The sequence below is a fragment of the Catharus ustulatus genome, chromosome 1 (assembly GCF_009819885.2).
Source record: "Catharus ustulatus isolate bCatUst1 chromosome 1, bCatUst1.pri.v2, whole genome shotgun sequence".
NCBI lineage: Eukaryota > Metazoa > Chordata > Aves > Passeriformes > Turdidae > Catharus > Catharus ustulatus.
In genome coordinates, this window is record NC_046221.1 from 2252603 (window position 1) to 2268310 (window position 15708).

At 50.7% G+C, this 15708-nt stretch overlaps 1 protein-coding gene across 2 annotated transcripts in view; it reads left to right on the plus strand.

Moving 5' to 3' along the window:
- Nucleotides 1-15708, plus strand: part of GJC2 (gap junction protein gamma 2) — a 34387-nt gene that overhangs the window by 6061 nt on the left and 12618 nt on the right. Inside the window, exon 1 of one of the 2 annotated variants that reach the window (XM_033068572.2) lies at nucleotides 128-191. The exons of the other annotated variant lie outside the window; for it this stretch is intronic. The gene's annotated coding sequence lies outside the window, so the exon portion shown is untranslated. Of the gene's footprint in view, nucleotides 1-127; nucleotides 192-15708 lie in introns of those variants that run through there. 2 annotated transcript variants of the gene reach the window in all.

Genomic DNA, 15708 nt, shown 5'->3' on the forward strand with positions numbered 1-15708 from the left:
AAGGAATCCTTGCAGTCCCAGGGAGCGCTGGGGTTGAAGATTCAGAGGAGTTTTCCCTGTCCACGTCAGAGGCTTTGGGGAGGGAGCAGAGCAGGGCTGGGAGCGGCGCGGGACAGGACTCAGGGATCCAGGGATCCAGGGATCCACAGCCATGGCACAGTTTGGGCAAGGACTGAGCCCAGCTCTTCTCCGTAGGTGACTTTTGTGTTTGTTCTGTTTTCTGTTCTCCCTCCTCCTCCTGTTGATGTTTTTGCCGGTGGTTTTCAGCCTGGCTGGCTCCCAGCACTTTGCAGATCCCCTCCCTGTGCTGCAAACCCCCACCCTGCTCTTCCCTGCTCTTCGTTTTCTGCCCTTTCCCGGTGATTTGGGTGGGAAATGCCTTTGCTGGGGTTGAGTGTCGGTGTGGTGCCTTTCCTGCCGGGGTTGGAGGCACAACATCCCTATTTGGCGTCGGTCTGTGCACACTTTGCTGCCATGAATCATCCCCAGCACTCAGGGCACTGCAAAGCTCTGCCCGGGGAGTTTGGGATTAAACCTGCAGTGCTTCAGCTTTTTCCTCATGGAAAAAAGGAAGGAATTCTCTGTGAGGGTGGTGATGCCTGGCACAGGGTGCCCAGAGAAGCTGTGGTTGTTCCTGGATCCCTGGCAGTGTCCAAAGCCAGGTTGGACAGAGCTTGGAGCAGCCTGGGATGGTGGAAGGTGTCCCTGCCATGGCAGGGGTGGGATGAGATGATCCTTAAGGTTTTTTCCAACCCAATCCATTCTGGGATTCTGTGAAACCCCTCTGAGCTCTGGGACCTCCTGGCCAGTCCCTATCCCTTATCCCTATCCCAAACCTCCTCTCCTCTCAGACCCCCCAAACTGAGGGAGGAACACCAGATCCTGATTTTCCTGCTGATCCTGTGTTACATTCCCAAGGTTTCTGCAGATTTTGGGATCTGCATCCTCCTGGCTTTGGGGTGACCAGCTTAGATCCCCCTGCTCCTGCACCATGAGCTGGGTTTTGGGGCCAGGCACAGCTGGAGAGCAGCACCCATGGGGGCTCATCCCAGCAGAGATGAGGATTTGCAGCTGGTGTCTCTAATCCAGGAGTTTATCTTCTCTCTAAGGTGCTTTTGGCTTGTTTTTAAAATAAGATCCAAAGCTGTGAGCACACTTTTCACCCTCCCATCCCAAACACCTTGCAGAGGCTGTGCTCCCTCCTGGGCAGCTGGGGAAACTGAGGCACAGGGAGTCTGTGGCTCAGCATCACCACTGGGAGCTGGACCTGCTCCTTGGTGGCCTCATCATCTTCTTGGCCAACCTTCCTGGAGAGAAAACTCTCCTTTGGCTCCCAGACACCCAGGATGCTGCTCTGGGGTGGGATCTCCAGCCTGGATCCCTCAAGGTGCTGACAGGGACCTCATGGACCTGTTGCATTTCCACAGCTTTTGATTTCCTCACCCTTTAAAATCCTAAAGATCTCCCCTGTGGCTGCTGGATGAGTTGCTGACATGGTGCTGACAGGGACCTCATGTGGAGATGCTGCTGCATTTCCACAGCTTTTGATTTCCCCACATTTAAAATCCTAAAGATCTCCCTTGTGGTTGATGGATGACCCTGAGTTGTGTCCCTTCTACCTCCAAACCTCTGCAGATTCAGTTACAACCAAAAGATTTCCTGGACAGTGGGGGCTGGAAGGAGCTCCTGACCCCCCTGGTTCATGAGGTGGGCTGGGAGGGGATTCCTTTCTCCATCTCCTCCCATCCCAAAAATCCCTTCCCATCTATCCCAAGCACAGCAGCTTGCATTAATGAATTTATTTAAGCTCTGCTTGATGGCAGAGAGCTGTGTCCTCTCCTGGTGGGAAGGTGAGCAAATATTCCCATACCCCAAAGGGAAAATGAGTCCCTTAAATCCTGGGAGGCCACAGGCACCTTCTCCTTTCACCCAAATTCCCTTGGAATGCCACAGGAAGGCAACCTGCCCTGTGGCCAGAACTTCTTTACAAAGTCAGAGGCAGCAAATCCCAACAAAACCCAGCTGCAGACAATGGGAATGGGAAGAGGGCCATGAGGCAGATGGGGAATCTGCTCCTCCTGCAAGCTGGGAGAGCCATTTCCGAGCCAGTCCTTGGGTCTTGGCCAAGACCAAAACACCAGGAGGGGTTTTTTTGTGTGTGTGTGTCATAAGGAAACCCCTCCTTCCCCAGCAATGTGGGACTGTGCACCACACTCCTGAGTGATCCCAGCGCTGGGCAGAGCTCTCTTCTCCTGTAATTCATGGCCTGCTTGGAGTTCTTCCAGCCAGTGTTCATCCCAAGAGTCAGGTCTGGGGCTGCACAGCTCCCTCTGACCCACTCTGTCCCCTGGAGAGTGTGGTGAGCAGCCGTGAAAATCCTCGTGCTTTCTGCTCCTCGATGCCAGGGAAGGGAAAATAAAGGAGTTTTTGTGGATTTCTGCATCTCATTGTTGCAACCTGGGGCTGTAGCAGCAGAATTCAGGGAAAAGGGACAGAAAAGGAGGAGCCCCATCCTATAAATTAATTAAGGCACATGAGAAGAAACTTTGCTGGAGCAATTTATCTCCCTGCCTCTCCAGTTTTTGGTGCTGAGGATCCCGTGCTGTCCCCAAGGACTGAAGTGACTTTAGAAGGACCCTTGAGCAGGTCAGAATTGCTCCTCTAAGAGCTGCACTCTCTCTTGTTCTGCAGTTTGACTTTTTGCTCCTTCTCCATCCTTGGGGGATGCCAACTTCTGCCTGCTGGTGTGGGGAATGCTGAGCAAGGTGGGGCTGTGCAATCCCAGGGGTCCCTCAGAACCTGCAGCTGCCACCAGCTCCCCATGCCAGGGAGATTTTTATTTCCTACCCAGCTGAAGAATTCTTCTGGCTGCATCTTGTCCTTCCCTGGTGTGTTTTTGGGATGTCTGGTGCCATCACCCTGATCACTAATGTCACTCCTCATCCCTGGGAGATGCCACCTCCAGCTGGGACCTGGCTGTGGTGACAGTGCTGAAGTCACAAAATCCTGTTTTCTGAGGGGGTTAGACCCTTCCCATTTCCCCAGGGATCATCAGCTCCGTTTGGGCAGAGCGAGGATGGAGGGAGCTCGGTGCCTGCTTTGTTATTTCTGACCCTTTTTAGCACCCTGTTAACTCGGAGCTGTGCAGCCTTTCAAACACAGGGCGGGGATGGAAATGGGCAAAATCAGGGAAAAACAGCCCAGAAATGGGGCTTGATGGGGCTTGTCCCCACTGGGGCGAGGCATCACTTCCAGCCCATCCCTGAGCATCTCTGCGTGCTCCCATCCCTTCTATGTCTGGACCACGGCAGGTTAATCCACCCCAGCACCCCAAACGCTGCTCCCTCCCACCTCCAGCACGTTTTCATCATCTTTTTTTTTTTATTATTATTATTTTATTTTTTTTCTTTCCTGCCTGTGACAATGGATTTGCTCAAGGCTCTGCCCATCCCTTTTCCTTTGCGCTGCCAGACAGAAATAGTTAACCAGAGATGTCCCCGTTTCCTCTGCTGGGATGCTCTCAGCGCTCGGTGCCTCTGTGACCCGGTGGCCTCTGAGCCCTGCCAGGAGCCCCGGGCGATCTGTGCAGCTCGCTGGGAGATGGAGCCAGCCCGGCTGATGCTGAAAAACGGGGCAGAGGAAAAAAATGATGCCACAAGGGTTGCAAAGCAATCCCTGCTGTGTGCACAACCAGCAGGGCCAGGAGCCCACGGGAGCTTTGGGCAGGTGTTTGGGGTTATCCCCTCTGCCAGCTCAGCCCATCCCTTCTGGGGATGCTCCAGGGGCAGGATCCTCTCCGCGGGCTTTGTTGCATGCTTGGCTTGGTTTGGCTGGATGGATGGATGGATGGGTGGGAGGTGGTCGCTCTCGGGATTGCAGAATCCCCGCACAAAGCAGGGTGAGATCAGCGCCTGCCTGGATGGAGGCAGAGCTGGCAGAGCACGCAGAGCTCTGTGCTGGGGAGTGCTGGAGCATGAAACATCCCTGCCCCGGCCATGGAGCATCCACCCCGGGCTGATGCAGAGGTGAGCAGCTCTGCCGGGATGGGAGATGGATCGCCGGGAATTTGGGAGAGGGGAGGAATTCTGTGCCCTCTCCTCCAGCCTGGGGATGAGCTGGGGCTGGGCTTGCTGTGGGTGGGACAGATGAGCAGAGCTGGGGCTGGTCCCTGCCTGCCTGGCCCTGCTGGGGGCTGCTGTGGGGTTTGGCCAAGGCTGTTTCTGCTGGAGATCAGGGAAATGCAGGGTTTGACCTCCTGTGCCCATCCTCAAAGCCAGCATGAGCTGTGGGGGCTCCTGAAGCTGCTGTGTGGGATAACCTCACTCCTGGCTGTCACAGCACACAGGGACACCCTGGAAAACAGGAGAGGGATGTGGCCAGCTCCGAGGTTCAGCTGAAATTCTGTCTGAAGGCAAACACATGAGAGGTTTTGTGTGCTGGCCAGGACACGTGTGGGCGTGGAGCTCCTTTATTTATTTATTTATGTATTTATTTATGTATTTATGTATTTATTTATGCATTTATTTATTTAATTATTTATTTATTTATTTACTTATTTATTTATTATTCCTTTATTTATTGCTCTATGAGCAGAATTCTGGAGATCCCAGGGTGGGAGGATGAGGAGGAAGCTCAGCTCAGCTCAGCTCAGCTCTGGGCAGCTGCTGTCTCACCCTCTCCTCTCCCTGCCTCCTGCATCTCGTGGCTGCAGAGCCTCCTGGCAGCCCAAGGCACTTTTTTTTTTAGCCATCCCATAGAATTTGAATAGTTCTAGAGAGCTCTGATTTACAGGGAGTGTTTTTATGGTGTTTATGTTGGCAGGCTGGAGTTTGTGTACGGTTGGAAATGTTCACTGCAGCTTTTTATCACCAGAGCTGAAAAACAGAGCGCCCATGAAAAGCCCTCATTGGAGAGGGGTTGATTTAGGGCTGGGGCTGCAAAATTCCTGCCTCCTGCTTGGGGAAAAGGAGATGAATGCATCCATCAGCAGGGTGGGATCCATCCAGGTTGAGCCATTTTGCCCATGAAGGTCACAGCTGGCAGTGAGAGGGACAGATCGTGGTGCCTGGGGCTCCTGTCCCTGCTCAGAACAAGATGGGCAGCAGATGCAGCTTGGGAAAAAGAGCAGCTGCTTAAATGTGGTGGTTTTTTTTTTTTAGTACAACCCAGACCACACTCAGGTGTGGGGCAACACCTTGTGCAGCTCATTTCCATCCCATCACTGCTCTCCCCATGTCTTTGTAGGATCTCAGTGTCCCAGCTCATTTTAGTGAAATCAGTGTCTTGGTGGGACCCCATCATCACCTGTGGGATTTGGAGTGATTGAACCTCACCAAAGAAACAACCTCCTGCTCTTCATTTTCCACTGGATTACCCCTCTCCCATTAGACCTGCAGAATTAATCTGAGAGTAGGAAACTTTTTCAGGTGCCAGCAATGGGTCAGCTTGGATAATGGGGAAGGAATTTATCCATCTGCCATAAACAACTGCTTTAAAATCAGCTCCTGATCCCTCCAGTCGTGTTCCCATCTCCAGCATCACAGGTGCTAAGGAGATGTGGGTGATCCATGGGGCGTGAGCAGCAGCCTGGTGTGGGATGGGGATCTCTTAGGGCAATTTAAAATGTAAAATGGGAGGAAAGAGTTGCAGGGGGATGCCACAGCTTGGGCAGGGTGTGCTTCATGTCTCCTGGCTCCTGAGAGCAGGGGGTGAAGTCTGGAGGAGTGGAGAGAGGAGCTGGAAACTGAGAGGAGTCCCAGACCAGTCCTTGGATGTCAGGGAGCTCTCAGAGTGCCAGAATGGTTTGGGTTGGAAGGGCCCTTGTTGTTCCAGCCCCCTGGGACACCTCCCACCATCCCAGGCTGCTCCCAGCCCTGTCCAGCCTGGCCTTGGACACTTCCAGGGATGGAGCAGCCCATGCTCAGCTCCAGGGAGGGTTGCCTACCCAAGTTTAGGCAATGAAATCCCACCCAAGTGCCTTAAAACCAGTCTTGGTGATGCCCCAGAGCTTTTGTCCTTTTGAGGAGAGCATGGCACACGCTGCTGCCTCCACATCACCCCACAATTGCTCCATACCCCTGCAACCTTTTTCCCAGAGACATCTACTGGCACTCCCCTGCCAGGCAAAAGGGCACTTTATTCCAGGCCAGTTGTTTGGGAAAGGTCCTGGCTGGCATTAGGCACTTCAGTGGTTGTGTTCTGCTGGATGGGTCCTAATAAGCAGGGAGGGAAAGAAAGGCACAGCATTACAAACACATCTACGTGCCTCTGGTCGAGTCACACATACAAGAAAATTTAAGGAATTTAGTTCAAAGTGTTTTAGTGAAGCAAAAACCTTCTGTTTTAAGACATTTCTGATATCTCTCAGCCTGCACTGAACCACACAGATTATAAAAGAAAAAAAAAAAAGACACAAAACCAACAAATCCCCCACTTCTGCTACTGGCAGTAAAACCTTGGCTGACACGTGTGAGCCTCTATTAACCCATGGCCCTGTGAACGTGCTGCTCAGGGACAAACCTTACAGTAGGAGAGTCCATCCTGCTGTTATTCCTTGTCATGGGAAGCTTCCCAAAAACCAGCCAAAACAAATATTTGGAGGAAAGGCAGGGGCTGCCTGGAGGGAGGGACTGGGGCAGGAATGCTCCTGCCACCGGGCAGGAGGTGACATCATCCAGATTCCTTCGTGAGGAATGCAGGATTTGCTCTTCCCTGCCAGTAATTGCTTTTCAAAAACAGACCTGCCCAGGGAAGCAGAGTTCACCCAGCCCCTTCCATTGCACGGCACAGAGGCTCAATGTTCCCAAATCCCTTCTTGTCCTTATCTTAAAAGGGAGGCTGAATGTTCCTAAATCCCCTTCTTGTCCCCATCTTAACAGAGAGGCTGAATTTCCCAAATTCCCTTCTTGTCCCTAGATTAACAGAGGATGAATGCTCCCAAATCCCTTTCCCATCTCCATCTTCACAGGGAGGCTCAATGTTCCTAAATTCCCTTCTTGTCCCTATCTTAACATAGAGGTTCAATGTTCCCAAATCCCTTTCTTGTCCCCATCTTAACAGGGAGGCTGAATTTCCCAAATTCCCTTCTTGTACCTGTCTTAACAGGGAGGCTGAATGTTCCTAAATCCCTTTCTTGTCCCTATCTCAACAGGGGATGAATGTTCCCAAATCCCTTTCTTGTCCCTAGCTTAACAGGAAGGATGAATTTCCCAAATTTCCTTCTTGTCCCTTTCTTAACAGGGAGGCTGAATGTTCCTAAATCCCTTTCTTATCCCTATCTTAACAGGGAGGCTGAATGTTCCTAAATCCCTTTCTTGTCCCTTTCTTAACAGGGAGGCTGAATGTTCCTAAATCCCTTTCTTGTCCCTAGATTAACAGAGAGGCTGAATTTCCCAAATTCCCTTCTTGTCCCTTTCTTAACAGGGAGGCTGAACGTTCCTAAATCCCTTTCTAGTCCCTATCTTAACAGAGAGGCTCAATGTTCCCAAATCCCTTTCTTGTCCCTATCTTAACAAAGAGGCTGGATGTTCCTAAATCCCTTTCTTGTCCCTATCTCAACAGGGGATGAATGTTCCCAAATCCCTTTCTTGTCCCTAGCTTAACAGGAAGGCTGAATTTCCCAAATTTCCTTCTTGTCCCTTTCTTAACAGGGAGGCTGAATGTTCCCAAATCCCTTTCTTGTCCCCATGTTAACAGAGAGGCTGAATGTTCCTAAATCACTTTCTTGTCCCTATCTTAACAGAGAGGCTCAATGTTCCCAAATCCCCTTCTTGTCTCTAGCTTAACAAAGAGCCTGAATGTTCCTAAATCCCTTTATTGTCCCTTTCTTAACAGAGAGGATGAATGTTCCTAAATCCCTTTCTTGTCCCTAGCTTAACAGGGAGGCTGAATGTTCCCAAATCCCTTTCTTGTACCTAACTTAACAGAGAGGCTGAATTTCCCAAATTCCCTTCTTGTCCCTTTCTTAACAGGGAGGCTGAATGTTCCCAAATCCCTTTCTTGTTCCTAGCTTAACAGGGACATTGTATGGACAGGCAGGGTGAAATTGGTGATCTCCCAAACTGCAAGTGAAAGCACCCAAAATTGCAGAAGTGGGAGCTGGACAGAAATCTGGGCAGGGAGAGCTGGTGGGGCAGCAATGACTTCTTGGGGCTGGGCAGGAGGGCTGGGTGGGTGTGTGGACTTGTGTGCAGATTCTGATTCCTGACACCTGGCCTGATCCAGAGCAGGGATTGTCCCCCTGTGCTGGCACTGCTGGGACACCTTGAACTGTGTGTCCGTGTTTGGGCTCCTCATGACAAGGACATCGAGGTCTGGAGCACCAGGAGGGGCTGAGGGAGCTGGGAAGGGGCTCAGCCTGGAGAAATGGGGGATCAGGGGGAACTTGTGGCTCTGCACAACTCCCTGACAGGAGGGGACACCAGGGGGATTGGGCTCTGCTTCCAGGGAACAGGAGGACCGGGAGCAGCCTCAAGCTGTGCCAGGGGAGGTGTAGATTGGATATTAGGGAACATTTCTCCCCTGAAAGGGTGGTTGGGCATTGGAAGGGGCTGCCCAGGTGGAGCCACCACCCCTGGAAGTGTTCAAACACTTGATGTGACACCTGGGGACATGGATTGAGGTGAACACAGCAGTGCTGGCTTCATGGCAGGACTTGAAGATCTTAAAGCTCATTTCCAACCTTAATGACCCTCAGTGATTATTCTGGTAGGGCTAATTCAGCAAGGCCACCCCTCCACGAAGCTTTTGGCTTCTCCTTTGGGTTGAACACCCCCCATCCCATCTGCAGCCCCTTGCAGCCCTCCACCCCTGGCTGTGCACTGGCTCCAGGCTCCACAAACACCTCTGGAAATGGATGTCAGGGGCACTTCCAGCAGCAGCAGAGGGGTCAGTTCCTGTGGGATGGAGGCTGCTGCCGTCATTTCAATAGCTGGAACTAGGTGTAGTTCAGCTGCCCCCGTTGTGAGTCCAGCAGGGTGATTTAGTGCCTGGAAAGACCCGAAATATTTTGCTCCCAGTGCCTGACAGAGGATGGCTGGCAGGAAACGAGCTCCAAGGCAGGGCAGGTTTTGCTGGTTCTCTAATTTTCCGCCAGGTTTTTGGAAATTCTTGGCAATTCAACGGAGAGCAGCAAAGAAGGGCTTTGGCCAAAGGAGAAATCCCACTTGGTCAGCGGGATTTTTGGGAAGGGTGGAGTGAGGAGCTGTGAATGGGCAGCAGCAGGACAAGGGCTGGATCTGCTCTGCTGAGGTTGCTGGGATGGGGTGTCAGGAGATCTGCTCTGCTCACTTTTGGGGCCAGTAGCACAAGTGAAAGCAGTGGGGATGGACACAAAGAGGGGTCTGGGGTCCTTCCATGGTGATGTGGAATTTTGTCATGGCGGAAGAGGCACAGCCTTGCAGGAGGTGATGATTGTCTTAGTTTGGAGGACAGGTGTCTGCTGAGAAAGGCAGGAGCTTCTCTGTGAAATGCAGAATGTAAACCCCCTCCCTCCAAATTATTGTAATTTTGAAATCAAGGGGCTCTCAGGCAAAGATATGGGAATTAGGAATAACAGTTCTTTTCTAGGGAAATTAAAATAGAAATACAGCACTACAAAGAACAAACCCCAAACCCTGACACAGTCAGAGTACAACCTGACACCCGTCAGGCAGGGTGTTGGCAGCAGTCCCATCCCATGGTGGCTGCATCCTCCTGCAGTGACAGATGTGGCTCAGTTGGAGCAGTGCTCCTGTACAAGGTGCAGTTTCCCTCCGGAGCTCCAGTGGGGATGTGGAGAAATCCGGTTTTCCTCTGGAGTCCAGTGGAGAAAGGGCTCCCTTAGTGTCCCAAACCCTCTGTTTTTATCTTGGTAAGAAATGTTGGGCTCTTCCCCCTGGCTGGAGCAACTCCCAATGGGATGCAGTAATTTTATCAGTGCCACATTGGGACTCAATGGCCATGAGCAGAAAATGACTGGCTGGAGGAAGGATGGGTTGTGAAAAGATAAAGAACAATGCCCTGCCTGGTTTCCATGGATTGCCCATTAGCAGAATATCTCCCATGGAGATCAGGATCACTGCCCCCACCCTCAACAGATGGTGATAGAACAGATACCTTTTATCACACCCTGTATGGTAACCTAAGACATTTTGCAGCTGGTTGGGAGCAGGTCCCACATGGGACAGGGGGACAATGCCAAGGAGAAACCTTCTGTGGGGCATCCTGGGCTTGGTTTGGACATTGTCTCAGCCACCCTCCATCCCAGGGCTGGGCCTGGTGCTGACAATCCCGCTTTGCAGGACTCTCACAGCTCCAGAGAAGACAAAACCAATATTTCCCTTGTTCCCTTTGGGAGAGGAGGGGAATCACAGAGTCCTGTGGCGTGGGTTGGAAGGGATGTTAAAAACCATCTGGTTCCCAAAAGGAGAATGCAGGCACCAATCCCTTTACTCCACAAGCTGAGCCAATCCCCTGTGTGACTCAGGGTGGAACAGGGAATAAAGGGTATGAAATAGGGATCTGCTGCTCATTTCTGCCTGGAGCCACCCTAGAGCCGGCCAAGCAGCACTGACACGAGCTGCAGAGCATTCAAGTGGAGACTCCAAGGCTTTGAGATCAGTAGGGATGAAAAACATCCAGGAAAAAAAAAAGACAGTGGATGCAGATCTGCTTTTAAATGCCACAAGGAAGCTCAGGGGCTCTGGTTTGTCACAGCTCACAGGTGTGGCACTGCTGCTCTGGCTCCAGCCCCACAGCAGGACATGGTTTGGGGGTTTGGTTCATGTTGAGTTGTTCCTTCAAGTTTCTCAGAAACACAGATGGTGGTGTGGTTTCTTAATTATTTCTGTCTGGAGGCTGAAGGGAGGGAAAGAACCAGAGATGGAAAGAGTGAATTTTCAAGAAGAGCCTCCCACCACTACATCCTCTTTCCTCAGCTTCTGCTAATGGCCAGGGTCAGTGACTGCAGCTTTTCACTCCAGAAAACACAAAGGGGGTTTTCTGGAATGTTGAAATATTTCCTGGAATATTGAAATGTGGTGGTCTGGGTGCCCAGTCAGTGCCCACCACTCCTCAGCTGAGCAGCAACAAACTGAGGCACGTCCCAAAAACTTCCTGGAGGTCAGAGACTCTGGCTTGGCATTTTTAAGGTCTTTTTATCACTAAGTGAAGGAGAATCAGGGTTTTTTTTGTTAAGTACCCTTTTTGCAAAACATTTTCTGTGCTGTTTGCCTCTTTAAACTTAGCAGAGGGGGCTGAACCAGCCCTGGGCTGGCAGAAAGTGTGGAAGAAACGTGAGCACCAGCCTGGGAGCCTGGGAAGGGGCTCCCTGCACGTCATGGAGGGATTTTAGTATTATTGTGAATTAAACCATGACTGCAACATCCTCTGTGTCCCATCCCCAGGCTCAGAGTGGAGCTCCAGACAGATTCACCAGGGCTGCCTGTCCTGGCAGCAGGAGCTGCCCCTTGCCAGGGGTGATGGAGGGTTTGGTGTGAGCAGGGCAGGGCTCACCTGAGCTGTTCATTCCTCCAGCAAAACCTGCCCCCACGGGCCTTGGGGACATCTCTGCATCCTCCTCCTCCTCCTCCTCCTCCATCTTCCTGCCTTCCCCTTCCGCCTCAGCGTGCTCATTCATGAAAAATTCCCAGCTGGAAGGACGTGGCGACAGGAATTGATGTTGGCGCGATTTTTCCCGCGCGCCGGCCAAGGGAGGTCGTAGGCTCAGAGGGGTTTAATCTTTGTTTTCACAGCTGGGTTCCATGTTATCCTTTCTTCTCCATATAATCCTTTCTTTTCCATATCATCCTTTCTTTTCTATATTATTCTTTCTTTTTCATATTATCCTTTCTTCTCTATATAATCCTTTCTTCTCCATATTATTCTTTCTTCTCCATATTATCCTTTCTTTTCTATATTATCCTTTCTTTTCTATATTATCATTTCTTTTTCATATTATCCTTTCTTCTCCATATAATCCTTTCTTTTTCATATAATCCTTACTTTTCTATATTATCCTTTCTTTTCCATATTATCATTTCTTTTTCATATTATCCTTTCTTTTCTATATTATCTTTTCTTTTCCATATAATCCTTTCTTTTCTATATTATCTTTTCCATATTATCCTTTCTTCTCCATATTATCCTTTCTTCTCCATATTATCCTTTCTTTTCTAGATTATCCTTTCTTCTCCATATTATCCTTTCTTTTCTATATTATCCTTTCTTCTCCATATAATCCTTACTTCTCCATATTATCCTTTCTTTTCTATATTATCTTTTCTTCTCCATATTATCCTTTCTTTTCTATATTATCCTTTCTTCTCCATATTATCCTTTCTTTTCTATATTATCCTTTCTTCTCCATATAATCCTTACTTCTCCATATTATCCTTACTTCTCCATATTATCCTTCCTTCTCCATATTTTCCTTCCTTTTCTATATTATCCTTTCTTCTCCATATAATCCTTTCTTTTCTATATTATCCTTTCTTCTCCATATAATCCTTTCTTCTCCATATTATCCTTTCTTCTCCATATAATCCTTTATTCTCCATATTATCCTTCCTTCTCCATATTATCCTTTCTTCTCCATATTGTCTTTTCTTCTCCATATTATCCTTTCTTTTCTATATTATCCTTTCTGTATTATCCTTTCTTCTCCATATTATCCTTCCTTCTCCATATAATCCTTTCTTCTCCATATTATCCTTTCTTTTCCATATTATCTTTTCTTCTCCATATTACCCTTTCTTCTCTCCAGCTTTTTACTGCTGCTCATTCCCCAGAACAACCTGTTGGGATCAGTGTGTGCTGATGTGGAGCACAGCCTGGTGACAGGACTGGTGACATCCCTAGGGGTCACCAACAATGTGACCATCAACAAAAACACAACGAGTTCCACTCAATGTGAGGAAAAACTTCTTGCCATGGCGGGTGGCAGGGAGGGAGTGGAGTTTCCAAACCCAAACTGGATGAGCTCCTGTGCCACCTGCTCCAGGTGACCCTGCCTTGCCAGGGGGGTTGGACTGGGTGATCTCCAGAGATCTTCCAACCACAACAATCCTGGGATTCTGTGAATCCATGACCTGCACAGCCCCATGGTGTTTAATCATTAAGAGCTGAGCTGGAAGAGATTGTGTGCAGTGGGGAGGAAGGTGCCATAATGGTCCCCTGGCTGCAGCCCAGATCTCCTGGCTCCTTTTATCCTGGCATGGTGTGGGGTGAAGGCAGCTGGGCAGCAGGAACCAGCCTGGTCCATCCTTTGGTAGGGCTGGGAACATCTGCCTTGGCTGGAGCAAAATGGGATCAGGAAAACCTCAGGATCACAGCCCCAGCCTGGGCACAGCGTGAGTTTGGGGAGTGCTCTAGGGTTTGGTGAAGGTGGGGTGTGGATTGGTGGGGTGGTGTAGGGTTTGGGGGTGTTGAGTGGTTTTTCCTGGTGCTGGTGTAGGGTTGGTGGTGTGGGTTTGGTGGTGTAGGGTTGATTTTTGTGGTGCTGGTATAGGTTTGGTGGTGTGATGTAGGTTTGTGGGTGCTGGTGTAGGTTTGTGGGTGCTGGTGTAGAGTTTGGGGTGTTGGTGTAGGGTTTGGAAATGTTGCTATAGATTTGGTGGTGTGGGTTTGGTGTAGGGTGGAATTTTGTGCTGCTAATGTTGGGTTGGTGGTGCTGATGCAGGTTTAGTGGTGCCAGTGTAGGTTTGGTGCTGTGGTGTAGATTTTTGTGGTGCTGCTGCAGGGTTTGGTGTCAGTGTAGGTTTGGTGCTGCTGCAGGGTTTGGCCAGCAGCAGCTGTGTGCTTGTTCCCAGTGTGCTGGAGGGGGTGCAGAGGCGCTGCTGGAGCCCTGCTGGATCCCACAGCCCTGCAGATCTCAGGGTCAGCTCTGCTTTGAGCAGCAGAGTGGCCCAGGGCTGGCTGGCACTGGCTCCACTCCCACCTGGGTGCCAGCCTGGGGACACCTTCCCCATGTCACTGTCCCACTGCTGAGGGGAGAGAGGGACCCTGATCCACCCCCCTCTAGCCCCATGAGCCCTGGGGATGGATGGACAGCTCTGGGGATGGACAGATGGCTCTGGGGATGGACAGACAGCACAGGGGATGGACAGACAGATATGGGGATGGACAGACAGATATGGGGATGGACAGACAGCCCTGGGGATGGACAGACAGCCATGGGGATGGACAGACAGCCCTGGGGAAGGACAGACAGATATGGGGATGGACAGACAAATATGGGGATGGACAGACAGCCATGGGGATGGACAGACAGCTCTGGGCATGGACAGACAGCCCAGGGGATGGACAGATAGCTCTGGGGATGGACAGACAGCCATGGGGATGGACAGACAGCCATGGGGATGGACAGACAGATATGGGGATGGATGGACAGATATGGGGATGGACAGACAGCCATGGGGATGGACAGACAGCCCTGGGGATGGACAGACAGATATGGGGACAGACAGACAGCCCTGGGGATGGACAGACAGATATGGGGATGGACAGACAGCCCTGGGGATGGGCGGACAGCTCTGGGCATGGATATACAGATATGGGGATGGACAGACAGCCCTAGGGATGGACAGACAGCCATGGGGATGGACAGACAACCCAGGGGAAGGACAGACAACCCAGGGGAAGGACAGACAGTGCTGTCCCTTGCTGGCACGGGGAGCTGGAGCAGCCCAGACGAGGCAGGAGCCGCTGCCCTGCCCTGTCAGCGGGCGGGGGCCACCCCTGCCAATAAACACGAGCAGGAAGGTTCCTGTCCCTGCTCCAGCCCCTGCTCGCCCTCACACCAGACCCTCACTGCTTCAGGAGCTGCAGCCCTCGCTGATGCTCCATCCTGGAGCTCTGGGAAGGTACTGTGCTGCTCACCCAGCCCTGGGCTCTGCTCTGGCCATTTCTCTCTCATCCCCTTCCTCTCTGCATGCAAACCTGGCTGCGCAATTAGCTCTGTGAGTAATTACCTAAAGGCTTGTTAAATGCTTGCTGGTGATATGGGTGTAATGAAATGTCTCAGTGAGCAGAGTGGGAACCTGGCCAGAAGGGGAGGAAAGCACTTGTGGAAATAATGTTTCCTTTTTTTCCTTATTTTCTGTTTTGTCTGTTATCTAAGAACAGCTGGCAAGAGCACATCCAACAATTTGCTGCCTTATTTTTCATGCTCGAGTCTCTGTCTTCCCTTTTAACTGTGTTTAGGTCTAATTAGTAATGGGGAAATTGGCCCCAAGTCCCATCTAAGAGTCTTGGACTATTGCTTTGGCATTTTCCTTCTTGTCTTCATAGAATCCCAGAATGGTTTGGGTTGGAAGACACCTTAAAGATCATCTCATTCCAACCCCTGCCAGGGACACCTTCCTCTATCCCAGGTTGCTCCAAGCCCCATCCAGGTCTGGAACAGCTCCAGGGATGGATGGGGAGGGCACAGCCTCTCTGGGAAACTTATTCTTCTTTTCAATATGATTTTAAAGTTGATGTTAGATTTCTTTACCATAAAGATTTAATTATCCTATAGAAAATCTGGTGTGCAGGGGGCTGGGCTCAGGAGGACATTTTGGTGATTTATTAGGGGAGGGCACAGGGTGTATATGGTGGAGAGAAGGGTTTGCCAGCTGTTCCCAGCCCTTGTCCCCATTTACACAAAACCTGGATCACAGGGCAGCCTCACTGTCATGGCTCTGTCTGACCTGCCAAGACAGAGGCTTCTCCAAAGCCAAAAGTTTGGGA